The sequence below is a fragment of the Chrysochloris asiatica genome, unplaced genomic scaffold (genome assembly GCF_000296735.1).
Source record: "Chrysochloris asiatica unplaced genomic scaffold, ChrAsi1.0 scaffold00022, whole genome shotgun sequence".
NCBI classification, from domain to species: Eukaryota; Metazoa; Chordata; class Mammalia; order Afrosoricida; family Chrysochloridae; genus Chrysochloris; species Chrysochloris asiatica.
This window is the reverse complement of record NW_006408540.1, coordinates 10,183,109-10,195,949: the sequence shown is the minus strand read 5'-3', so window position 1 is coordinate 10,195,949 and position 12,841 is coordinate 10,183,109.

Here is a 12,841-nt window from a genome sequence, read left to right as displayed (position 1 = left end):
CTAACAACAACAACAAAAAGGCCTACCTGCACTATTACTTGAGAGGGAAGTTATCTTTTACCTGAACAATGATATTGTCAGATCTTCTTTTCAACAGCAGCCTCTCTTGCTAATATGTTGTTGTTTAGTTCTGTCAAGTGGATTCTGACCCATAGTGACCCTGTATAGGCTTTCCAAGGAGCAGCTGGTGAGCTTGAACCTCCAACCTTTCAGTTCAAACAACTTTGCTGTCTTACACATTAGCCCATAGAGCCTCACCAGGACTCCCTTGCTAATATAGGAGAAGATAAATTTAATCAGATTTACAGTTTATGTTGATATTTCTGGCTGTGGACTGCAAGGAAATAGAAATTCCAAATATATAGCTAGAAATAACTTCTGTAAGAAATGATGTGGTAAAAAATATAGCAATGACAACGACAATGAAGATGAAGAGACTGCTGTGACAGATGTTCAGGAAGTTAAAGTGGCCACATATTGTAAACTAATTAGCTATTGAAGTTGAGATACGGATTAAATTTTAGATAAGTCATAAATGTTTCAGTGGATAATATAAGCCAGGCACTTGTTTTATTTTATTTTTTTATAGTGAGTAAGGATAAAATGATTCTCACTTGAAGAAACTCATTATTTTGTTTAGAAGACAAGGTGTATGTTTTGTTGTTGTTGTTAGGTACTATTACATCAGCTCTGACTATTAAGCCTTTGCCCAACAGAACAAAACACTGCCAAGTCCTGCCTATTCCTTACAAGTGGTGTTATGCTTGAGGCCATTCTTCCTGCCACTGTGTCAGTCCATCTTGTTTAGGGTCTTTCTCTTTTATGATGACCCTCCACTTGATGAAGCATGATGCTTTTTTCCATGGACTAGTCATTCATGACAACATGTCCAAAGTACAAGAAGCAAAGTCTTACTAACACTGCTTCTATGGAACAATCCAGCTGTACTTCTTCTGAGACAGATGGCTTGCTCTCCTGACAGTCCATGCTATTCTCAATATTCTTCTGCAGCACCATAGTTCAAATGCTTCTTTAAAGTCACATTTTTCTGCTTTTCCTTATTCATTGTGCTACTTTCACATGCATATGAGGTGATTGAAAATACCATGACTTAGGTCAGGCACATCTTAGTCCTTAAGTGTGACATCTTTGTGATTTAACACTTTAAAGAGGTATTTAGCAGCAGATTTGCCAAATGTAATATGTCATTTAGTTTCTTGAGTGCTGCTTCCAGGGATGCAAGCCAAAATTAAGGTTTTAAGAATTTCATTCTTTTCTCCATAGATCAACATGTTATTTATTAGTGCAGTTGTGGGGATTTTTGTTTTGTTTTGTTTTGTTTTTTTTTTACACACACACACATCTATATATTCTTGCCTTCTAATAAATGTATGGTTTTTTTTCAAGTGAAGCATTTCTTCTTACATTTTTCTCTTATATGAAATGAGACCATAATATAGGCAGTATTTTACTTATTCCAAGAGTGAAGGATAGTCTGTAAATTCTATCAGCTTTAAAGAGGAAGTTTAATTTTAAGAGAAGATTTCATTGAGCATGTACAACTTTAAATATATCTGTCAAAAAACAAAAACAAAACACCCACTGCTTTGGAGTTGATTTTGACTTACTACCAACCATCTAGGACAGGATAGAAATATCCCAAAGGGTTTCAAAGTTGTAAATTTTTACAGACGCCAGCATCTACATGAAGAGTGACTGATGAGATTGAACTGCTAACTTTCGGTTAGCAGCTGATTGTATAAGCTATGTACCATTGTTGTTGTTGTTGTTAAGTGTCGTCGAGTTGGTTCCGACCCATAGCGACCCTGTACAGGGTTTCTGAGGTTGTAAATCTTTATGGGAGCAGAAAGCCTCATCTTTTTCCCTCAGAGTAGCTGGTAGTTTCAAACTGCTGACCTTGTGGTTCGCAGCCCAATTCGTAACCACTATGCTACCAGAGCTCCTTTTTAGTGCTCCTTGATTGTACTTAGAAAGATCAATAAAGTTTAGAGAGAAAAGATCACAGACTTCTTTTAAAAACACAGTCGTATGACTTGATCAGTGACTAAATATTCATCATTCAAAAGACCATCGTTTAAAAACTTTTATATAATTGGACATAGAATATCCGTTTTTGTTTTTTTTTTTTTTTGTCCATGAACCTCTATTACAAATAATTTGATAAGATAAATAAATACTATCATGTCAATTAAAATTTTGTGCATATACATATATATAGTCTTATCTTTTCAGATGTTTGTATTTTATCAATTTCATAGACTAAAGTGTAATTTTTTAAAGAAGTGATTTACTAAGTTGGGTTTCTTTTAAGATTTGGCAAGATATTTTCCAAGGTAAGGCTTATAACCAAAGATTTTTAAGCATCAAATTGTTGTCAAATTTTGTTTATTCTGATTTAACTGACTTCAGAAAAAGATTCCTTGCCTTGTATGTTAGGCAAATAATAATTTATATCAACTATTTAATGCTTATTATATGACAGACTGTTATAATGTATTTATTATTTGTGCTTACACTTATTTTAAAAAGACAGGCAAAAGCAAAACAGAAATGAACAAGGGAAGGAAGGAAGATTTGTAAAGGTATATTTTAACACTACATTTTTTTTTAAATGAGTTCAATCTTTAATGCTTCCAATAATCACATAGTTGACACTAGATATTGCTGAAATGCATATTATGGATATCCCACCAAAGGAGGAACATATCATTGGGCTCAAGAATATTTTCATACCAACTGTTTCATTGCTGCATTGCTCCCTCTCAGTGACCAGGTGACCCAAATTCTCTTAGCAATTTACCTCCCAAACTATACAACTCTATCTGTATTCTAACTGTATTCAACCTCTACTTCTCTTTCTACTCTCTGTTCTGTTTCTCTGTCTTCTGCCAGTTGTGTTCTGCTCATCAAAATACAAAATCCTATTTCTTAACTTCTCTAGCTACACAGTCCCCTCTTGCCTCTGCTCACAATTTTCTATCCCAATCTGACAGTAGAAGGATAGGAAGGCAGTGCAGGCGATGCCAATATTTTCCTCAGAGGATTTGAGGAAAATGAAGAGACCAGTGAACATTTATGAGTTAAATTTTGTATTGTTCCTATTACAATGTTAAGAAGGCTATGCAAAAACTTCTGGAAATAAAAACTTTTTCATATACCTTGAGGATTCAGTGTCCAGGGCATTCATAACATTAAAATAGTCTGAGTACAGAAAGTTGTTAATAAATCCCTGAAGGTATATTCTATATTCTGGGAAACTGAGCACATTCAGTGGCAAGCAGTGTAATTCTATCTGGCTCCAGTAATTGCACCAATTTGTTTGAAAGATATAAATGTGCCCTTTACTCTAAGAAAAACAAAATTGAACATCCATTTCCAGTGTCTGTAGCCAATTGACTTTGTTCTGGGGAAGATCTTTGCAAACTTTGCTCTTGCCCAAAGTTATCAGCATCTGTCTACTTTGTTTCTGTAAATGCTCAGTCATTTTTATAAGGGACATTTCTTAGTTGAATTCTTTCCTCATTTACTGATTTAACAAGCATTCATTGCACCTTGAGAATGTTCTAGATACTATATTATTTCTAAGAATACACACTTGAATAAGCAAATGGCAATCCTCTCGATAAATTTGCAGTCTTTGATCATGTAAATATGTAAGGAACACAACATGAAATGGGAGATGTGGCAGAAATGTAATCAGAGTTAGAAGGAAAACAAAGAATAAATATTGAGTTCAATCCAAGAGTTTGAGAAAGACTGCACAATGCTAAATATTGAAAGTTTCATGGATATTTATTAAGAGGCAAAGAAGAGAGGGAGCGAGAAGAGGGTGTGTGTGTTAAGCAGCATAGTAAATCAGGGAACTTTAAATCTAGCTAGAAAACATTTTGCCAACTACTAGAAGAATCATTTTATAAGAAATTTTATAAGGAATCTTTATTTTGCTGTAAGTTTAGTTATAGGACATTCTGTTGCTCCTGACCATTTGAATTCATCTTAGGTTCCAGATGCTTAAGAATAATATTTTTATTATAAGATCAAATAGAATAAAAAACAAGAAAACGCTTGGAAAATGTTTGTTTGTTTTTAGCATTCTTTTCTTTCATTTTTTAAACATATGTGTTTATAGTGTCAATTATAAACCAGGTATCATATCGTATTTCTTTTTATCATGTATTTCAGTTAAAAATACCAATATCAAATCAGAAATCATTTCACATCTTCTGTGTGGCAGCATTATATGAAAAATATGGACCATGATTCCTTACTACCGAAATAAGAAAATCAAATTCTCATAGTTACGCAGCTTTTCTAAGATCAATTGCAACATTATTAATTTACTTGTTTTCTACTTGGATAGAAAAAAATAATAATCTAATTTGTAATTTCAAAGACAATATTAGTACACAATAACAAATAGATGTGATATTTCATCTTAAATATGGACTTGCCCTTATTTGGAAAATATCCCATGACAATTAGACACACATTGCATTTAAGAACTACATTTACTTGAAACATTTGAATATATTCTAAATAAAAATGTTTCCAAATTATAGTGATAATTTACATATTTCAATATTATATTGATACATTTACTGATTTAGGTAAGAGATAGCCAGTTAATTCCTTTTAAATTCCAGTGAGTCAGTTCTGACCCAAGCAACCCTGTATAAGGTTTCTAATAAGTGATGGTAGGATTGAAGCACTGACCTTGTGATTAGCAGTCCAGTGCTTATTCTTCAGCACCACACCAAGAGTCATATGTGTATTAAAAAAATTAATGGAAAAGACAATGGAAAGACAATGGATTTTCCCCCACAAACTATTTGAAGCCCTATATAAACGGAGTCCTGGTGTGGCTTAGTAGGAGAGGCAATCAACCTCAAGGATGGTTAAAACCACAAGGTAAGTGGTTCAAACTCACCAGTCGCTCCTCAGAAACCCTGAACGAGGTTGTTGTGAGTCTGAGCCGACTCAACCACAATTAACAACAACTTATATAAATATTTGTATCAATGATGTGTAAAGAACACTTATGATTAAATAATTAGAAAACAGTAATTTAAAAAGGGACAAAAAAGGTGAGCAGATACTATATAAAAGAAGAAATGTAAATGACAATCAAAAACACTCAAGATCTTTCATCACTGTTGTTGTTAAGGGCTATTGAGTCAACTCCAACTCATAGCAACCCTATATAGGATTTCAAAGGAGAGGCTGGTGGATTTGAACCAATGTCTGTATGGTTAGCAGTCTATCCTACAGCACTAGACAAATTAAAACCACAATGAATTACTGCTATTCACATTGGAAAACTATTAAGTTGGCAATACTGAGTGCTAGCAAAGATATTGAGCAACTGATTCCCTCATACATTCCTGTTGCTGGTAAGTAAAATCAAGTCAGTTCCTATTCATAATGACCCCGTATAGGATTTCCGAGGAGGAACTGGTGAGGGAATGCAAAACAGTTACAACTATTTTGGAAAAAAATTTTTCTGTTTCTTAAAAACTAAGCATATGCTAATGTTGTTGTTAGGGGCCATCAAGTCAGTACCAAATCATAGCGACCTTATGCACAGCAGAACAAAGCACTGCCTGATCCTGGGCCAACCTCACTATTCTTGCCACGCTTGAGCCCATTGCCAATCCATCTCACTGGGGGTCTTCCTCTTTTGCTCTGACCCTCCGCCTCACCAAACATGATATCCTTCTCCAGCTACTGGGCCTTCCTGACAATATGTCCGAAATATGAGAGATGGAGTTGGGCCATCCTGGCATCCAACGAGCACTCTGGCTGCATTTCTTCCATTACAGATCTGTTGGTTCTTTTGGCAGTCCATGGCACTTTCAATATTCTTCTCCAACACCATAACTCAAAAGCATCAATTCTTCTACGGTCTTCCTTATTCACTGTACAGCTTTTGCATGCATATGAGGTTATTGAAAATACAATTGCTTGGGTCAGGGACACCTTAATCTTCAAGCTGACATCTTTGTTCTTCAAGACTTTAAAAAGGTCTTGTGCATAATGCAATATGCAATAATGCCTAATGCAATATGTCATTTGATTTCTTGACTGTTGCTTCCATGAGTGTTGATAGTTGAGCCAAAAAGAATGAAGTCCTTTGCAACTTCAATCTTTTCTCCATTGATAAGAATGTTGTTTACTAGTTGAATGGTGAGGATTTTTGTTTCCATGAACATTGAGATGCAATCCATACAGAAGGCTGTGCTCTTTGATCTTCATCAGTAAATATTTTAAGTCTTCTTCACTTTCAGAAAGAAAGGTTGTATCATCTGCATATTGCAGGTTGTTAATGAATCTGCCTCCAATCCTGATGCCACATTTTTCTTCATATAACCCAGCTTCTCAGATTATTTGCTCAGGATACAAATTGAATAAATATGGGTAAAAAATGCAATCCTGTCGCAAACTTTTCTTAACTTTAAACCATTCAGTGTCCTCATGTTCTGTTTGAACAACTGTCTCTTGGTCCATGTACAGATTCCTCATGAGCACAATTGATGGTTCCGGAATACTCAGACTTTGCAATGTTGTCCTTAGCTTGTCATGAGCCACATAATTGAAGTCAATAAAGCACAGAATATCTTTATGATATTCTCTGCCTTTAGCCAAGATCCATTGGACATCAGCAATGATATCCCTCCTTCCACGGCCTCTTCTAAATCTGATTTGAAACTCTGGAAGCTCTCTGTCAATGTATGCTTGCAGATGTTTCTGTATTACCTTTAGTAAAACTTTACTTGAATGGGATATCAAAGATATTGTCCGATGGTTTCTGCATTCCGTTGGGTCACCTCTCTTTGGAATGGGCACAAATATGGATCTCTTCCAATCAGTAGGCCAGATAGTTGTATTCCAAATTTCTTGGCAGAGATGAGTGAGAACCTCCTGTGCCACCTCACTTTCTTGAAAGATTTCAATTTTTATTCCATCAATTCCTGGTGCCTTGTTCTTTGCCAATTCCTTCAATGCACCTTGAACTTCCTTCTTCACTAGCATTGGCTCTTGATCATATGCTACTTCTTGAAATGGTTGAACATAAACTATTTCCTTTTGGTACAATGACTCTGTGTATTTCTTCTATCTTCTTTTGATGCTTTCAGCATCATTCAAAAATTTGCCCAGAGAATCCTTCAATCACGAAACTCGAGGTTTGCATTTTTTCTTCAGTTCCCCCAGCTTGAGAAATGCTGAGCATGTCCTTCCTTTTTGGTTTTCTGATTCCAGATCTTTGCATATTTTGTTGTAATATTTGGCTTTATCTTCTTGAGCTGACCTTTGAAATTTTCTGTTCAGCTCTTGGACCTCCTCATTTCTTCCATTTGCTTTAGCATCTCTATGCTGGGGAGCAAGTTTCAGTGTCTTTTCTGACATCCGTTTTGACCTTTTCCTTCTTTCTTGTCTTCTTAATGACTTTTTGTTTTCTTCCTGTATGATGTTCTTGAAATCATCCCACAACTCTTCTGGTCTTTGGTCTTTAGTGTTTAATGTATCATATCTGTTCTTCAGATGATCTCTAAATTCAGGTGGGATGTATTCAAGGTCGTATTTTCGCTCTTATGGTCTTGTTTTCATTTTCTTCAGCTTTAGTTTGAATTTTCACATAAGCAATTGGTGGTCTGTTCCACATTATGCCTGTGGCCTTGTTTTGACTGATCATATGGAGCTTTTCCATTGTCTTTTTCTGCAGATGTAGTCAATTTGATTTCTATGTATTCCATCTGGCTAGATCCATGTGTATAGTCGTCTCTTATGCTGTCTAAAGAAGGTATTTAAACTGAACAAATCCTTGATTTTTCAGAATTCTATCAGGCTTATAGTATGATCCAAAAATCTCTCAGTTTCAAATTAAAGGAGTACAAAATCATGTGTTCACACATTGACATACATGATGATTTCCATAGATGACTTTTTCTTAGTAGACTAAAAATGGAAATAACCCAATGTTCCTCAACTGGTGAATATATATTAAAAAATAATAGTGATATATTTATACAATGAAATCCTACTCAGCAGTAAAACAGTTTGGCTAATACTGAAAAACATCATGTTCCATACAGAATGATTCCATTTACATAAAATTCTAGAAAAACTATCCTAAGAGAGAGCAGGGATTGCTAGGGGTTGGAATGGAAGTGGAATTGTTTCCCTGTAAAGTGCATCAGGGAACTTTTTAGGATAATGAGAGTGTTCTAAAGTGATTTTGATGGTGACTGCACAAGTTCAATCATTTAGGAAAGTTTACAAAGCTGTACTTTTAAAATGGATTCCTTTGATTCTGTAGATTGTATTTCAATAAAGCTGTGGAAACTCAGTGCTGAGCTGTTCTAAGGAGATAAAGCAACACTGTTTCCCCAAGTCATCCATCCAGTCCTAGAGCCCCTCTAATTTTTTTATTTAAGTTTTTATTATAAATTTAGTGATAGTTTACATGGGAGAACATCAGTTTTACACTCATCATTTCATTGCAATGATTACAATCCCCTCTGTGCATCATCATTCAACGGTATTTGCTTCTATTCTCTCTGTTTTTTGTTTTGTTTTTATGTTTGTTTTTTTGTTTGTTTTTGGGGTGTGTGCACAAAAACACTTAGGACTATGTGATAATTTAAACAACCACATGGAACACTTTGCCTCCTGTGGGGCCCCTCTGTTGTGGTCTTCCATTCTCCTCTCACATCTGCTGTCTTCCACTTGGCCAGTTTTCCCTAACTACTTCCTATTCACATTTCAATCTATACAAAAGGAGAAAAATGAAGGTGCATATTTAGTTGTTTGTTTGTTTGCTTTTCCACAGGCAAAATCTGTAAGCTGTACAAATCAAGGCCAATCACCTCTTACTAAATCAAAGCCAGATGTAAGAAGCTGAGAAATACATTATCCAGCCAGACTAAATAACAGGAGGCTTTACTACTAAAGGCATGAAGAAAAATAAAGGATAATAATGGGTAGTTAGCCATTTCTATCTACTTGAGTTGTTGTTGTTAAGAGCCCATGAGTTTGTTCTGACTCACACGGACCCTGTATAAGGTTTCCAAGGAAAGGCTGGTAAGTTTAACCTCTGATTCAGTGGTTCAAACTGACCTTGCGGTTCAATGCTTACCCTATAGTGCCATGCAATGATTGATTGTGCAGTCTAGGCAGTGTTTCATTCTGTTGTGCATAGGGCCACTGTGAGTTAGAACCAACAGGATGACTCCTAACAAGAACAAATTAAAACTATTGTTAATAGATGTCTTCGCATTTGGCTCTTAGTGACCCGCGCACGACAGAATGAAGCCCTGCCTAGCCTGCCCCACCCTCACAATAGATATGTTTGAACCCATTGTTGCTGCCACTGTCAATCCATCATTTTGGGAGGATTGCATGAAACCTCATAAACAATTTGGGATATGCAGATGACACAACTTTGCCTCAGAAACCCTGTTCAAGGTCGCTATGGGTCGGAACCGCCTTGACGGCACTTAACAACAACAATATACATATAATATATATATATTCCTGAGGAGCAGTGGGTGAGTTTGAACCATCAGTCTTTCTGTTCATAGCAAACTTTCAGTCAAGTGTTAGGAATTGCAGGTCAGCTGTTCAAACCAACTAGTGGTGGTTGGTGGTTGATGGCTATGTGCCATGGAGTGGGTTCCAACTAACTGTGACCCTGTACAGGGTTTCTGAGGCTGTAATCTTTACGGGAGCAGAAAGCTGCATCTTTCTCCCACGGAACAGCTGGTAGGTTTGAACTGCTGACCTTAAGGTTCACAGCCTGATTCATAACCACTACGTTACCAGAGCTCCTCAGAAAACCTATACAGGGTTACTTTGTGTCAGAACAGACTTGATGGCATTTAACAGCAACATATATGCTGTTGTTTATATATATAAGCATTGGACTGCTGACTGCAAGTTCTGTAGTTCATACACAGTTGTTATGAGAGGACACACAACAACAACAAATATATATCCTCAAACCCTTGCTAGCAAGTTGAATTCTGACTTATACTGACATTTTAGTATAGTTTAGAATTGCTTATAGATTTCCATTTCTATAATCTTTATAGAAGCAAACTGTCACATATTTCTGCCATGGAATGCTCAGTGGATTTGATCTGTCCACCTTTTGGTTAGCAGTGAAGTGCTTAATCACTTCATTACCAGTGTATATGTGTATATATCAGATACATGTCACATGTAATACAGATTCCTAGACATACTAAATACATTTTTCATGCATTTTATCCTAATCAGAAATGTATCTTTTCATTTTCTCTAGTACATTTAAATGGCCAAAAATGTTTTAATTGGATGAAATTTTGGTTTTCTTCACAGTTCTGATTTTCATTTCAGAGATGCAAAGTATCTATTTTATTAAAACTCCAGATATTTTAAGCTCTGTTAAAGCAGCCAAATAAATAACCTACCGGCATATTATACAACAAAATACTAGAATTTTCTAAAATATACACATATTATTATTCTAATTAAAATATATCATAACAATATTTATGGCTTTAAACAGGCTTTTTGTTCCTGAAGACAATCTGACTAAATATGTTAATTCCAGTTGCCTCCATACTTCGATAGAAACAATTTTAAAAAATATTAAAATGCTCACATCAGTAATAGGAAAATATGCTTTCTATTATATTTAAAATTTTGAGGAACTTAGCAATACTATATGTTTGTCTACAGAGAGAATAGGAAGAACTAAGCAGGGAAGGTCCATTTTAAGATGAGTACAAAGGATCCTTTGAAAAATCCCATTACCTGCTCTGTACCAATTCCTAGCTCAGAAATCGCTGAGACATGAGACAGCATATTAGATCATTTGAACAAGTTGGGAAATTTGAGCAAATGCTAGAAACCACCTAGAACAAAAGCACAAAAAGCAAGCTAATTCTCTTCAGAGGGTTAAAATAGCAGATGCATGGCGTCTGCTGATTTGAAAGAACAATAATTATATCAGTTAGGTAATGCAATCATCAAATCAGCTTACTGCAGTTATCTGGAGTCCTGGTGTGACTCTGTAGGATAAAGCACTGGACCGCAAAGTCATTTTGAACCACAAGGTCAGTGTAACAAGTTCAAAGTGACAAGCTGTTCATCTGAAACTCTACACAGGGTCGCTATGAGTTAGAACCAACTCAATGGCACTTAACAGCAACAACAACTGTAGTTATCTAATGGGGGAAAAGTAAAAGCAAAAGAGGGAGGGATCAGAGAAAGGAGAAAGAGGGAAAGATGTAGGTCTCAGAAAAAAACAAAACAAAACAAATAAAAACATTTTTTTCATGCTGTCTCACTGTTCACACCCTCCATGCACAAGTATAACTAATCAGTCTCAAATGAGCAACAACAAAAACAAAAATCTCTGATAGAATTCATCTTGATTCTTATTGCTGGAATAAAATGTGATTTAAAAAAGTAAGGAGAAATTAAACGGAACAACCAAAATACCAAAAGAATGTTTTAGAAAGTGTCTTACACCAGACATTTAAACCAAGAGCTAGTGAGGTACTATAGGATAAACATTTGACTGCAAGTTCAGTGTGAACCGCAAGCGGCAATTCCAACTCATCAGCCCCTTCTCGGAAACCCTATACATCTATGATTAGAGCTAACTCAATGGCACTTAACAATAACAATGTGTGAAACATATTCAAACACCCTAGTCATCTGGTGGTGGTTAAGTACTCTCGAGTTGGTTCTGACTCATAGCAAGCCTGCATAGAGTTTCCAAGGCTGTAAATCTTTATGGAGGCAGAAAGGCTCATCTTTCTCCCTCAGAACCGCTGTAGTTTCAAACAGCTGACCTTGAGATTAGCAGCCCAATTCATAACCACTATGGTAACAGAGGTATTTGTTCCTGCTGACAATAGCCCTCTTAGTGAAGGTTTTCGTCTGCAGACTATAAGGACATCATTCTTCCTCTTGGCATATACATCCTCTCCTTCACTACCTACACAGTATGTTAGATAAGGCAATAGCTGATACAGATGGAGATATGATTACATTACCCAATTTCTGGAAGAATGATAATATTCTTCAGTGTACCTGGAACATTACATCTTCTGAGAAGAAAATTCATGGGAAAATACGTGAAAGGAGATTTGGAGAAAAAAAATTTTTTTTTTTTTTTTGCTCAGTTGAGTGAACACACTACCAAGCATTTGATCAGGGTAATACAATGAAAGATATTGGTGAAAAAGTCATCCATCTGGCAAGAACACTGAATTTAGTATTTGATATCACTGATGTGGAACAGGGGAATTGACAGATCAGGACTTAATGGGTTTTGAAGAGGAAAGAAATGCTGAAGAAAAAGAAATAATGAGGAAGAGTAAGGAGAAAAATTGTCAAAAATTTTACAGTGAGAGGAGTAGCTGATGTTTTTTTCTAAACTAAACCAGCAGCTTCGGTAGCTTGAAAGCATAGACTCAAACATTGTTCTCCTTTGCTAACGCCCCATATAGATATGACGCTCACTAATTTTCTGACTAGAAATACCCTCCTCATGCCTTGGGATAACTCAATAATATACAATCTTCCATAAGTGGAATTATCATCACAGCTGACAAAATGACAATGTTGTCTAATTCTTCTTCATTGTAGGAGTAAATTTTCATGATTTGTGCATTTTTCTTATGTATGAGGGTAAGTAAAAAAGTATTGCTGCTAGGATTCCAGTTTATACATTCATGGGCTTTACAAATAAAACATATTTATATGCAACTCTATGCTCCATGGATGACAGCAAACCAGTTGACTCAGAGACACACTTGTTTGAGTATTG